Source organism: Montipora capricornis, chromosome 3 (genome assembly GCF_036669925.1).
Source record: "Montipora capricornis isolate CH-2021 chromosome 3, ASM3666992v2, whole genome shotgun sequence".
Classification (NCBI taxonomy): domain Eukaryota; kingdom Metazoa; phylum Cnidaria; class Anthozoa; order Scleractinia; family Acroporidae; genus Montipora; species Montipora capricornis.
The window spans coordinates 51,827,042-51,840,311 of record NC_090885.1 but is presented as its reverse complement, the minus strand read 5'-3'; the positions used below and the strand labels follow the sequence as shown (position 1 = coordinate 51,840,311).

General features: G+C 37.1%; 1 pseudogene; it reads right to left on the bottom strand.

Moving 5' to 3' along the window:
• Nucleotides 1–4,757: 4,757 nt before the first annotated feature.
• Nucleotides 4,758–9,573, bottom strand: LOC138041454 (uncharacterized; annotated as a pseudogene).
• Between the last annotated feature and the right edge of the window lie 3,697 nt (nucleotides 9,574–13,270).

Below are 13,270 nucleotides of genomic sequence, written 5' to 3'. Positions count from 1 at the left end.
CCAATTAATCGTTGTGCATTCATATTAATTGCTACATGCATCTTAAGTTGATTGTTTACAATTTCATATGCTTTATCGTAATCGTATATACTAAAGTCAAGATCGTTTTTTGCTTCATCCTTGATGCCATAAATAACAACGTATAAAGGCAGTAGACTTGGTGATAAATTATCATAAGTACTTTGAACGTTTACATACAACCTTCTTTGGATTTGTTTAGAAGTACTGTCGGGGCTCAGATTTAATATACTACGATAATATTTATAATCAGTGTTTATTTTTATTGTGTGTGATTTATCAATGTTCATATTCAGTTTTTCAAATGTTATATTAAAAGAAGTAAATTCTGAATCATGTGCTCCACTCTTTTCGAAATAGACTTCAATACAAACTGTATAATTATCACTAAAATCATCTCTTATCATTTTAAATAGATTGAAATCAAACCTTCCTTTAAACAGACTGGATCCATCATTTGTTTTTTGAACCTTTAATGAAAATGCTTTTTTGTTTGTTTTATGTGGTGTGTCATTATAGGTGATTAAATTAACATCTTGGACGCCAAAATCTTCTGTGAAGTCGCCATCATCCATCGCATATTTAAACACATTTTTACCGTTTGTATGTGTGCTTATATGTGACTTCAATATTTCTTGGTCTGTGTATCTGTTATTGTTGTTACTTGTGGTTACAATAGCATCATTTACTTGTTTCAAAGTTATAGCATCTTGATTATGCGTTGCCTCTTTGACGTTTTTTATTTGTTGATTGTTCATATCCAGATTTGAAGTCATCTTATTGCTTCCATCCAATCTTAAACATCTTGAAAATTGATTATCAACATAACTTTTTCTTGTGACATCAAATTGACCGCTTGGAGGACCACAATTGATGATCTTTTTTTGAGACATATTTAAATTTCCAGTCATATCTTGTGAACCATGTCGCAAAACAACTTGATTAACATTTGGTTTTTCTGACAATTCAGTATCAATGTAACCTTTATTAACAACATCAGTCGATTGTGTACCGTTACCTACATTTGTAATTTTATTGTCACCAAAATCAAAATTTCCAGTCACAGATACTGACCCATCTTTTTTTAAAATAATTGGACAGCTCTGTTTTATCAGCCTTTTGAGTCATAAAGTTGTCAACGTAAAATTTATTAGAAGCATCTGAATGTAATATTGGATCTTTGACTCCTAATATTCTTTCATTTTTCATATAAATCGGATTTTGTGCTTCATTATTGCTGCTGTCAGTGTTAAGATTGAAATAGAAGGCTTCAAGTTGTAGATGTGTGAGTGCATCTGCAGTTCCATGCCTTCCGGCTCCTATATTTTCAATTCGTCTGTTGTTCATATCAAGTAAACCATTCATCTGATCAGTCCCATCTTTTTTTAAAGTTTTGGAAACCTGTGAATCTACATAACTCTTTGTAGTTGCATCGTTATTTGTTTGTGGTGAAGCAACATTTCTCAATTTTTTATTCTGCTTATCATAATTACCGTCGTCTGTGAGTTTGAAACCGACACCAGGTAATCCTTTTACTATTTCAATAATTTTGTCATGTGATAATGTATCATCAGGTAACTTACCATTAGAGTAGCTCATATATAATTGAGTTATATAATTGATTTATATTTCTTCATCAAAATTCTTCTTTACTTGTTCCTTTGGTTTGTCAATATATATAAAACTAAAAAGGTCTCTAGTGGCTTTCTCGTATAATTGTTTTGAGACATTGTTTTCACGACATATGAGACTTTTTTCATTAGTACTCGGGAAATCATAAATGGCAAAATGTGAGCAGTTTAATCTAATATCTTTTGGTGTCTTATAGTAGCTTTGACTCAAATATATAACACAGCAGTTTTTATGTCTCCCCTGTATAAAATAGTCAACTAATGGTTTTTGGTTTTTGTCGCATACGAAATCATCAAATATTACAATTTTCTGACTTTCACTATCAAGATCATTTACAGGAATAATTTGATCATTGCTTGCTTCAAAAACATCATAACCAGCCTCATCACTTATTGGCTTGAACACATCCATAACATTCTGGTACTTGGACTGCTCTAAGTTTTTTGCATAAAGGTATATTTTATCAAAGTACAACAAATTGTAAATCATATGCATCAGTGTATTTGTTTTTCCCGAACTGCTGGGGCCGCAAATGAGCATGCGGAAGCATCGATCAGGCATGAAATCATATATTTGTTTGAAATTGGATGTGACTTTATCGTCTGTATCATAATTTGGTATTTTCATTTTTATATGATATGGGTATATTATTTCAATAACATGGTGTTTAACAGGGTGTTCAACATGGTGTTCAACACGGTGTTAAACGCTATTTTTTGTATATGATTTTCATTTAATTTTCATTTTTATCTGACATAATAATATAACAATATAACAAAAATGAGTTTACTTAAGTGGAAAGAACTAGCAAAGAGTAAATTTGAATTAGGAAATAAGATCAATTATGTCCATAATACAATTACAAAGCATAATATTGGTCAGCAGACCAGTCAACAGGGATTTTCAAAAGTATTTAAACCAATTACAAGTAAATTAGATGATGTTATTGATAGTAATCAGGTTTTAAGCACAGGACGAAATCACATGTTTGTTTCCGTCATGTTTCTGCAAACGGATTTGCAGTTGTTTTCTACATCTCTGGCAAAACACAAACGGGAGATGGTTCTTTTAACAATAATTGATCTTAACCTTTTAACCAGTACGGACGAACTACAGCTGCAGCCACAGGAAGTACCTCACCTCACACTTCGTAAAATGACAAATATAATGTGGTATGAGGAGTCTGGGCCAAATGAGACATTTGTGTTAATTTGAGGTGGTTATACCAAATGAGACATTCGTGTGATCCGAGCTGGTTGGGCCAAATAAGACAGCTGTACATGTACGTGTGCATGTGGTTTGAGTTGGTTAGGCCAAATGACACAGTTTCGTGATTTGAGCTGGTTGGGCCAAATGGCACATTTTGTCATTTAATCCAGTTGAGCAAAATGAGACAGTTGTGTGATTTGCGCCAAAATGAGACAGTAGGTAGTTGTGTGAATTGAGCCGGTTAGGCCAAATGAGACATTTTTGTGATTTGAGCTAGTTAGGGCAAATGAGACAGTATGATTTGATCAAGTTGAGCCAACTGAGACAGTTTTGTCACAAGATCCAATTGGGCCAAATGAGACAGTTGTGTCATTAGATCCAATTGAGCCAAATGAGACAGTTGTATCATTTGATCTGGTTGGCCCAAATTAGACATCCAGTTGGATTATTCTAGCCAATTAGATCATTCTAGCCAGTTGGATCAATTCAGCCGGCTGGACCATTCAAGCCAGTTTATTTTAGCCATGTTCACTCATTATTCAAGCTAGATGGACTAATTATTGGCTAATTGTACTAGTACAGATTATTTAGCTACTTGGATCATTTGTAATGGTTGAATCGTGGGTCATTGCACAGTCTTTATTAAAGAGGACAACTCCAATCTTTTTTTGATCACTTCAACAAAAAACTTATTTTTTTAAAACTTAAGTTGTTTGGAAATATACAAAACAAGGAAGACTAAAGCAAGGCATGGGTTCTGCATTGTGTTCTAACAGTAAATTTATTATAATGATTCTCAATAATAACCCTGGCAACACACATCAATCAAGAGCTAAAAGTGAAATGTCACAATATACATGTAGTACTTAAAGCATAAAAGGTACTTTAGCGAAAAGTGTCAATTCTCGACCAATCGTTTGTGCATGACTGGTTTATGTTTATTGTCAAGTAAAACATTCAACTGATGGTCATTTTTGCCAGACATACATGTAATCCAGTTCAAGTAACAGTGATGAATTTTCTGTTATTTAGAAGAATTTGGTAGGAGCTTTAATTTTAAAGTGCCCATAACCCCAAAATATTTTTTTCGCTAAAATGAATCTTTGCACCTGTTCGAAATGCATTGCGGCCAGTTTTTCATTTTTCTAACAAATCCTGCCATTTTATAGGGTTCGAAAGTTGCGAAAACCCAAGCATCTTTTGTTCACGACCAAGTCAGAAGGGGAGTGGGTCTATTCCTGATTTGACGTCACAATCTACTTTGCATGCATGTTTACAAAGAGTTGATGTAATGTTAATCAGTATGTGACTACAAATCAGGAATAGACCCACTCCCCTTCTGACTCGGTCGTGAACAAAAGATGCTTGGATTTTCGCAACTTTCGAAGCCTATAAATTGGCAGGATTTGCTAGAAAAAGGAAAACGTGGCCGCAATGCGTCTCGAACAGGTGCAAAGATTCATTTTAGCTACAAAAATATTTCGGGGTTAGGGGCACTTTAAGTTTGTTGGTAAAATCAAAAGCCCAAATATGTGTATAGGAAAGCTAGTCATCAATGTAAATAAATTAAATGTCATCATTGTGTTCCACAAATCTGAGCCTAACACTAAAAACAGATACCTCCTTGGTTTCTGTGGGGCATTTGACAAAAAAGAAAACCTTTCAAAATATTTCAAAATAGTCCAAATCCATCGCTCATCTTAAGCTAGTAATGGTTGAAACATCACTAGTAATGTAAACCATTTATACACCTGCACCTATACAAATACAAAAATAAAATAAAATAGGCAGGATTTATTGAACTCCACAAGCAGCAACCTATTTTAAGTAACCACATGTGCCTTTACTAAATTTATCTTACATGTAAATACTAACTAAATCAACTGCAAATGGAAGAGGAGAACAGAAGCTATGGCTTGACAAAATAGGTGGCTGCTGGTGCCCCCTAACTAACTTAAAGGGGCAGTGTCACACTATTTGGCAACTAGAAGGTGTCTTTTCGCCTGTCGTTACGGATGGCAAGGATGGAAATGGATTGAAACTTGAAAACATTGGCCAATTTTTTCAAGTTTTGATGCTATGTCTTCAAAAAATCCTCAAGAAATTTATTATGGCTAGCTCTCCCAGATAAAATTCATTTGATATCTTCATCGTAGCTTTACAGAAGCATTTTGTTTACGAGTAAAGCCTCAGTGTAATGATTTTAGCACAGAATTGACCCAAAACAGCAAAATCCTTGTGACACTGCCCCTTTAAAGCAATATTCTCCTACAAATAGGAGAACAAATTAAATATCTCAGTCCAGAATAAAGCTTATCAACAAATAAGAACTTGGAATGAATCCTCTGAACAGGCAAAAAAACCGCTGGTCCACCATGCTCAATGTTGTCTGGAAGCCAGACAGAGAGAGGATTTCCAAAGCCAAGGTCCTGTTCTGAGGACTTTAACCAGTTCACAACTGCAAAAGTGTGAATATTCTGCTTTCCCCTGATTTCCCCACTGTGAACCATACAATAACGAACAATTCCAGGTCGCATAATCCCAAGGTTAATGACTCCGTTGTCACCACATCATGATGCAATAATGCGAGCATAGGGACAAAGTCTAGAGCCAGCTGTGGAACCATACCTTTCACCACCCACTGACAAAGACTTGTATTTCTTGTACATGGTAGCAAGAGCCAATGATGCCTCTGCAACTTTTGGATACATCGTGACATACACAGAACGCAGTGTATTCAGTTCATCTCGGTCAAGACTTGCCTGTTTGTAAGAGCTATCGAAACGAACAGATGTCTGCCCATACAGATTCCTTTCCATGTAAGGGACCACATGAGGCCATCATAAGCTGCGACTTTACAAGTGTCTCTCCAAAAGTCCCTCTGGAGTCAATTTGTGATTTGCAGTTCAAGAGAAAAAAGTCTTTGTAATCTTCTGGGAGATTATACTGCATATTGGCCAGAATTCCAGACGTCATAAACTTACGCATGATTTGTACTTCTATAGTCTTATTGTTGGTGTGGTAAGAGCCCAAAATACCATTGTAACGTTCAAAGCTAAAAAGCCAGAATCCATAAATACTACCATAGTTCTCTACACACTCTTTAAGGTGCAAGTGAAGATGCATATTTGGTGTTATAGCTAATTCACCATTAATCTTTTCATACTCTTTGAGGAAATGCATTAGTTTACAATCTGAAACCATCAGGTCTGTTTTTGTAATGCAGGGCTTGCAAAGAAGACGGCAAGCTAAAACAAAAGATTGCCAGTAATGCAGATGTTGATTTGGGAGTACATCCTTCAGAGCATACATTGAGAACAGAAGGACAAAATTCTTCCATTGAGCAGCAGTGTACCCACCGTAATTTGATTTAATGTTTCCGAGAAGTCTTCCAATATCTGATAAAGAGGAAATGTCCTCTATCCTTTCTTGAAGTTTCTCCAAACCTGCTTTTGTGATTATTTCCTCCTCAATCCATTTAGAAAAGACCCTCTTCGCTGTTCCAAGAAACAAGTTATGCATTGGGTCAATCACGCACATCTCAATACTGGTATAATATGGGAGTTCAAACAAAACAGTGTATCTGACTCCTAGCTGGCTTGCGAGTTTCTCGGCTGCATTCCCAGACTTACAGTTCTTCACTCGGTATGCATCTCTTCGGTGTTGCTGGGAAGATCTCTTTGGCCATTCATCCCGGTCATCAAAACCACCATAGTTCTTCTGCTCTCCAAAGCCACCTGGAAATTCCTTGTTGCAATGAGAGCAGCCTCGCCTTGCACTATGCCCCAGAAATCCACACAATTTCCGTGCTGCTGGAATATCTGAAGCAAAGCACAACACTGCTGCCTGAATTTCTACTGCAGTAGATGGACTTTTATAGGTATTTACCTTAACTCCTTTCCACAATGCATTTAGTTCATCAACAGCAGGCTCAAGTAAATGGTTTAGAGATTTTGGCTCCTGTTTGAGGGCAGGAATGATGCCAACTAGGATAACATTTTCTTTCTTCAACCGGATACTTCTTGGAAGATTCATCAAAACCATGTAAATAACCCCGACAGAAAAGTCATTTCAACGTTCGAAAGGTTTAAACCAATCCACATTCATCATGAGACCAAACGATTGAGGAAGGTTAAGGAAAGGTTTGTTGCCTTTCCAATTGCCAAACTGTTTCCAGACTTTCCCGGTGTAAACATCAGCATACAAGTCATCATCCATTTTTCTTGTTTTCCACTTTTCACACTTCTCTTCTAGTCCAGGGCGCTTCAGTAAAGTCTCCAGGGAATCAATGATACTCTTATAACAGTAAGTCTTCAAGGCATACAATTTGGTGTTCCCATTTCTCAAAACCTTCTGGGCAAGCTGTGCACCACAAGTTTTTGGTCGCCTTGCTCGAGGGAAGGGCACATTGTTACAGGTCTTTGCAAAATTCCGAAGTCCATCATTGACAACAATTTCATCCATATGGTACAGTTTTGTGCACTTTGGGCAAACCACATACTGTAGAAAATTGTCACGATCAATTTTCAGAAACCGTCTTACAGAGTAGAGACTTGTTGGAAGATTGGTTCCAAGAACTAAACACAAATCTGTGTGGTCTTTAATCAGTTGACCAATACAAAATAATAACTGCTGGACAAATTTCAACAGCTGTTCGATTGCATTGTTGCTGTAGTTCTTGTATTGCCAAACTAATATAAAATACACCAGCCAGGTCAAAATTACTTGTATACACTGCTGATTTGTACGATGCACAGAAGGCTGGGGCAATTCCACTTCTTCCGACAGTAGGTAATCCTCTGCATCACTTGATTCAGAGTCCAAATAATCTGTACTCTGATCTTCAGAACAGCTAGTTTCAGACTCAGAACTCTCACTAGAGTCAACTGCATCTGGTCCCTGTGATTGCAAAAAAAATATATATATATGAAAAGCCCTAAGAAAAAGTAAGCCATGTTTTGAAAAAATTCTAGTTCATATGAATCAAGTTCAAATAAAAATGATACTGGGTACTGGAAAGTAAATAATCAATTGTACCTGACAATAAGCACTGTAAGATTCAGATCCACTGTAGTCATCTAAGATGTGTAAGAAAAAGAAAATAATAATTATGTTCATCATGCAGTTGACCATGTTAGCTGTTACTACTTTGGCAGGGTTATTCAAATTCAGGGTCAGTTTGCACAGTTCAAATTTCTGCACAGGGTTAGGCTTGGTGCTGATGCAGGTGAAATATTCAATTGGCCAACAAGGGATGATGTGGCTGATGTTCTATGGACCCATTCATTTGATTGGCAACAGTCCATTTAAGATTATGGAGCATGAGCAAGTTAAAAAAGTGTTCCGTTGTATCCAGAGGCACTGATTTTCTTTTAAAGGGTTGTTTTCTGTTAATGTTGAAAATACTCAAGGAACAGTAGTCATTATTGAACTTATGAACTCACAGTCAGGTTTTTCTGATCACATATTATCTTAAGGTGTTTTTGTGCCAATTAATCTTAACAAGGTTACATGTATGCATTGCTAATGCACATGATTTTGAATTTTTATCACAGTACTGTTTCTGACACAGTGCAAATATTTTGCAAAATGTTGAAAAACTTCAGTTATTTGAAAGCAAATGTGAAACTGTTGTATAAACATTTAAGTGTGGATGTTATCACTCTCTTTAAACGTCTTGCTTATGATCTTCTGAAAATTGGACAAATTTTCCCCTCCGCAACTTCCCCTCTGCAACAGTAGATGCTGTTTTCAAATCCTACCTCGTTGTGAAAACTGTAACTATTTAAGTTTCCTCTTGTGATCTTTTCAATTAATATAAATTGGGAAAAAGCATCAGCCTACTAGACTCTAGATATTATTTCAGAATTCAGAGAATCTGCTAATAAAACTAAAAACAAACAAAACACCAAGTTTTCTGTTCCCCTCCGCAACGGCCATATTTTTAAGCTCTATAATCTAAGAAATGCATTTTGGAGAAAAGCAGGACAGCAGCAAGTAAAGCTTTGTAGATGATCTTAAGCGTCAATAGGTTATGAGAAGTAAAGGACAAATTCTTATTTAAGCTATAACAAGATCTTCGCCTCTAAATTTCCCCTCCACAACAGACGGAATACTGTGGAATGACCCTGTATCCGTTATTTTTGGCAGTTGTCTGAGGATTGCTTCACAAGAAGCATGAAACTCTGCTCAAGTAGCAATATTTATGTCTTTTACCAAGTAATCCAACTCTCAAATCTATATTTTTCTTTTCAATGTCCAAGAAGAACATCAGTACCTTTCTATCTTCTATTTTATAATATATTTTAATGTAAAATCGTCCCTACTGCACTTAAGCTTTATGGAAAACATATTTCTAGTGTAAATCCAAAAACAACTACACAATAAGCTTAACTTTTTGTCAGAAGTTTCTCCCACACAATTAAAACCCAGAATTTTGACCTTGAAAACTGGCGAGTGTTTACTGTATTTAATATTACGTATGTGATCACCTTCGCTTTCACTTGAGCTGGATCCTAGAACATCTTCAGGCACAGATGATTTGCTCGCATCTTCTACTGTTTTCCACTGGTTAAGACTTGAATTGCAGTAGAGCCTACGATGTTCATGAAACTGTGATTTGCTGAGAAACTGTTGACAATGACCACACCGTTGCCTACACCTTTGACGCCTCTTCTTACGATTTGAATCGTTATGCAAACCTTTCCTCTTCATTCCTTCTTCCCGTAAATACAACTAACTAGCGATCAAGACAACACAAGCTGAAAAAACGCCAAAAATACAGCGATAACCCGCTGGTGAAGCAAGGACAAAAGTTTTCATGTGTCGTGATGTGCGCAGACGTTCACAAATGCTACTTTGCGCATGATATTGCGGGCTCTGAATGCCTTGTTGTCATTGGGAACAAGTAAAGCAGCGTGACAAGCAGCGTCGTATCTCGAGGAGAAGCGGGAAATTTGACGATTTAGTCTGAGCGTTGTTTCTGAAGGGACGCTGTCTTCCTCTTTGTAATCAAGCATGAAGTATGATGCCGTCGATATCACCGAATGCTGAAATTCAGGAGACCAGAATGCTCGACCAGGAAACCCCAAGAGCTGCTCCAAATGATGATCTTGTGAGAAAACGTCTTGTCGAAGTTTCGGAAATTCGAAAAGAAAACCAGCAGCTGAGGAACGAGATGGCAAATCTTAAATCATCAGCGAAGAGAAAACTCTTCCAGCGACCTAAAGAGAGCGATCCCGAGTGCTCGGTAAGTTGTTGTTCCTTTTTTACTCTAACCCGACGATGATGGAAAATGTATTCGAGAAACGAATGATCGTGTATTGTGATTGACACTAGTGTGTCATGCTCTTAGATTCGTGCTCTTAAAATGTGCTGTTAGATTCGTTTACCCGCCATCTGACATCTAAATTTAAAATTTTCCGGGAACTCGAAGAGTAAAATGGACCATTAGTAATTTTTATACAAACATCGATTCAACTAGAATTACCAAGGGGGAAACTATTATCAAAATGATCCGGCGAAAATATCAATAAACGTAAGTGTGCTAAGGGGCAGGAAAAACTGAGCGTCAATCCTGTCCCGTTTGCTACAATATAGAACGTGGATTAATAATCATTGTCTGGCATGATTTCAAATTCCATCAACAACTTTTTTTTATTTTTATCTACTGTAGTTTCGACAGTCCAGCAAATCAGGTTATGTCCAAGAAAATTGTGAGCAAAGTCCGGTCAGTTTATGGCAAGAAAAAGTGGGAGAAGTCAGTTATCAGGGGTAAGTTTCCTGAACTTTTTATATGCATTGTTTGTCATTCTACTTTCGAAGTCCCAACATTTAGATGTATGTGGCATTAGTTATACGAGAATAGATGTATGTTTAAAGATCAGTCTAGAATTCTGTCTTTTATTCTCATGGCATTTATATGTTTAATCAGGCGGTGGAATGCATATTGTAAGCACAAATTTGCTGCTGGTCATTGTTGGAACTTTAAAAACAAAAAGCAAAAGTCACAGCGGATGCTAATAAAAGAGGCAGATAAAACTGAGTTTAGGTAGACGGTCATCAAAGAAAAGCCCTTGAGATTATTTTGAGTTCTGGTGAAATTTCAAGCCTGGCAGAGCCAAAGTATTTACCAATTTTACCCACGACAGATCGTAAAACTTGATTTTTTAAATTTCGATCAATCATTTCGTGTTATCGTCTCATTTTAGCTTCTGTTCAACAACATTGGCGGTCAACAAGGGACGACAGAACTAGAGTTACAAATTCTAAATTCGAGGCACATCGGAGGCAAGCAAAGAAGAACAATCGCCTGAAGAGGGTAAGTTTATAACCAGTTACCTAAAACTTAAGATTATAAGTGATGACTATTTTTGTTACTGCGCATACGTTTTGTTTCTCGAGATACTCAGGTTCCCTATGGGTGGAGCCTACCAATGAAGGGATATTTGTGCGCAGTTTATAAGTATGCAGAGAAAGCAGGACTTAGCAACTTCTTTTTGTATCGAAAATTGGGGGTGATCAAGCATTTTTCAGAGACAATTAAGCTTTGATTTTCCGTTATTTTCTTTAAAACTGATGGGTAATAAAGTTCGATTAGATTCGGTTTTTGTGATATCCGGAATAATCAAGGTCTCGGTTACTCTTACCTCGACCTTGATTTTTGATTTTTCCGGATATCACAAAAATCTCATCCAATAATTGCTCAATTTTACGCGGCTGTTTAATTTTTCAATGTCTAGCAGTCTCATCTCTCTGGAACCCCTGCTGTAACCAATTTTTGGTCATTTGGCTTTTACAATTATGCATGTGTTAACTAAATTCAAGCTTCTCTCAACAAACAAATGGATCTGAACGGAATCGAAATAGTTTCTAAAACTATATTATAGTACTCGGTTGTGCTGTGTCGGGTGAAATTATCAACACCGTGGTAAAGAAATGCATACCTCAGTTTCTCTCACAGGGAAGACCAATTTGCTATGCTGCCTTTTAGTCGATAAATTCCAACAACAGTAGTCGGCCCTATAATTGTAACTGCCTGTAAAATAAAAAGCTCTCGGCAGATTTTTATTGATTGATCCAGCTTCTAACACTGAATGGTAGTAGCCAGTGCATACATGAAAGCTAGTTATGGCAGGATTTCAGTCAAAAGGCCATGGAAGCACGTTCCTGATGATTCTTCTCCTTTTTGGTTATTCATTTAGAAACTTTCAAGACGCCTCCTAACCCTGGAAAGGTCGACGACGGTCCTTTCGGACGCCGACAAAGCAAAGGCGAGGGAGATTCTTTGTTCTCCGCAGGCACTGAATTACATGTCTTCAGAGGACAGCGAAGGAGAAACGACAACCACAAATGGCCCAAAGCCAAGAAAATAAAAAAGCTACCGTGGGAAAGAAGTAAGCTGAGGAACATTAAGGCTAAACTTGATGAAGAACACTTGAAAGGTCTGAGCGAGAGGCAATGAAGAACCACTGCCCTTGTTAGGCGAGGTGAGGAAGTGTAAACTCGCCCCTACCCAAATGGTGGCCCGAACTGGGCAATTCGTACTGATTGATGACGTTAGCTGAACCGTTTTAGGTTGTATTATAAAAGTTTCTTTTAGCACCAGCCAATATTTGTAAAGCTGTTTTCTGTATCTTTTTATGGGAAAGAATTCATGTTAATGTGATCGTTTTTTCTTGACTTCGAACAAGTTATGTCACATTATGTGTGTGTTTGTTGTTATCTGTGGTCATTATTGAGAATAAATTTAGACTTATAGTGGAAATACAGTATTTCGTTTTGATTTAGTGTAGACCATCAGTAGTCGAGCGGGACTCCCTAATTTTTCCCATGCAGTAAAGCAGACAAAAAAGTAAGATCGCGCAGAGAAGGGCAGAGCAACGCGTAGTTCCCTAGACTTACAGCATTCACCAGAACTAAAACTATAGTACTGCAAGAGGTGCTGTTCACAAAGCAATGCAGAATAATATCAAAAGAACCTGGAATTAAAACAAGAAACTAACACACACAAAAAAAGAGACACTAACTGAAAAAGCGAAAATGAGAAATTTGAGTGAGTGCTACTCACTAGTTAAATTGCAAATTTTTTTTTTTTAAATTATTAAATCAGAGCTATCCTCTCCTCTCCTCACAACCACCATGTTGAAAGTTGAATTATGGTGTGAAAATATGGTAACGGATCCAGGCCTTTCTCCCTTGTGAAATGAAGATTAGGCTTGTCACACAGTACAGTGCGCCGTCTCAATCAGATGTTGCGCCAAAGGCGGACTTAACTCAGTTAGGTTCGGCACGTAGGTGGAGCGGCGTCTGAACCCGATAACCCCAAGGGAGAGGTTGTAATTGAAAATATAAGCATCTTCCGGATGCAAAACAAACTTGTGAACACACTAAAAAAGTGAAAATGAGCAAT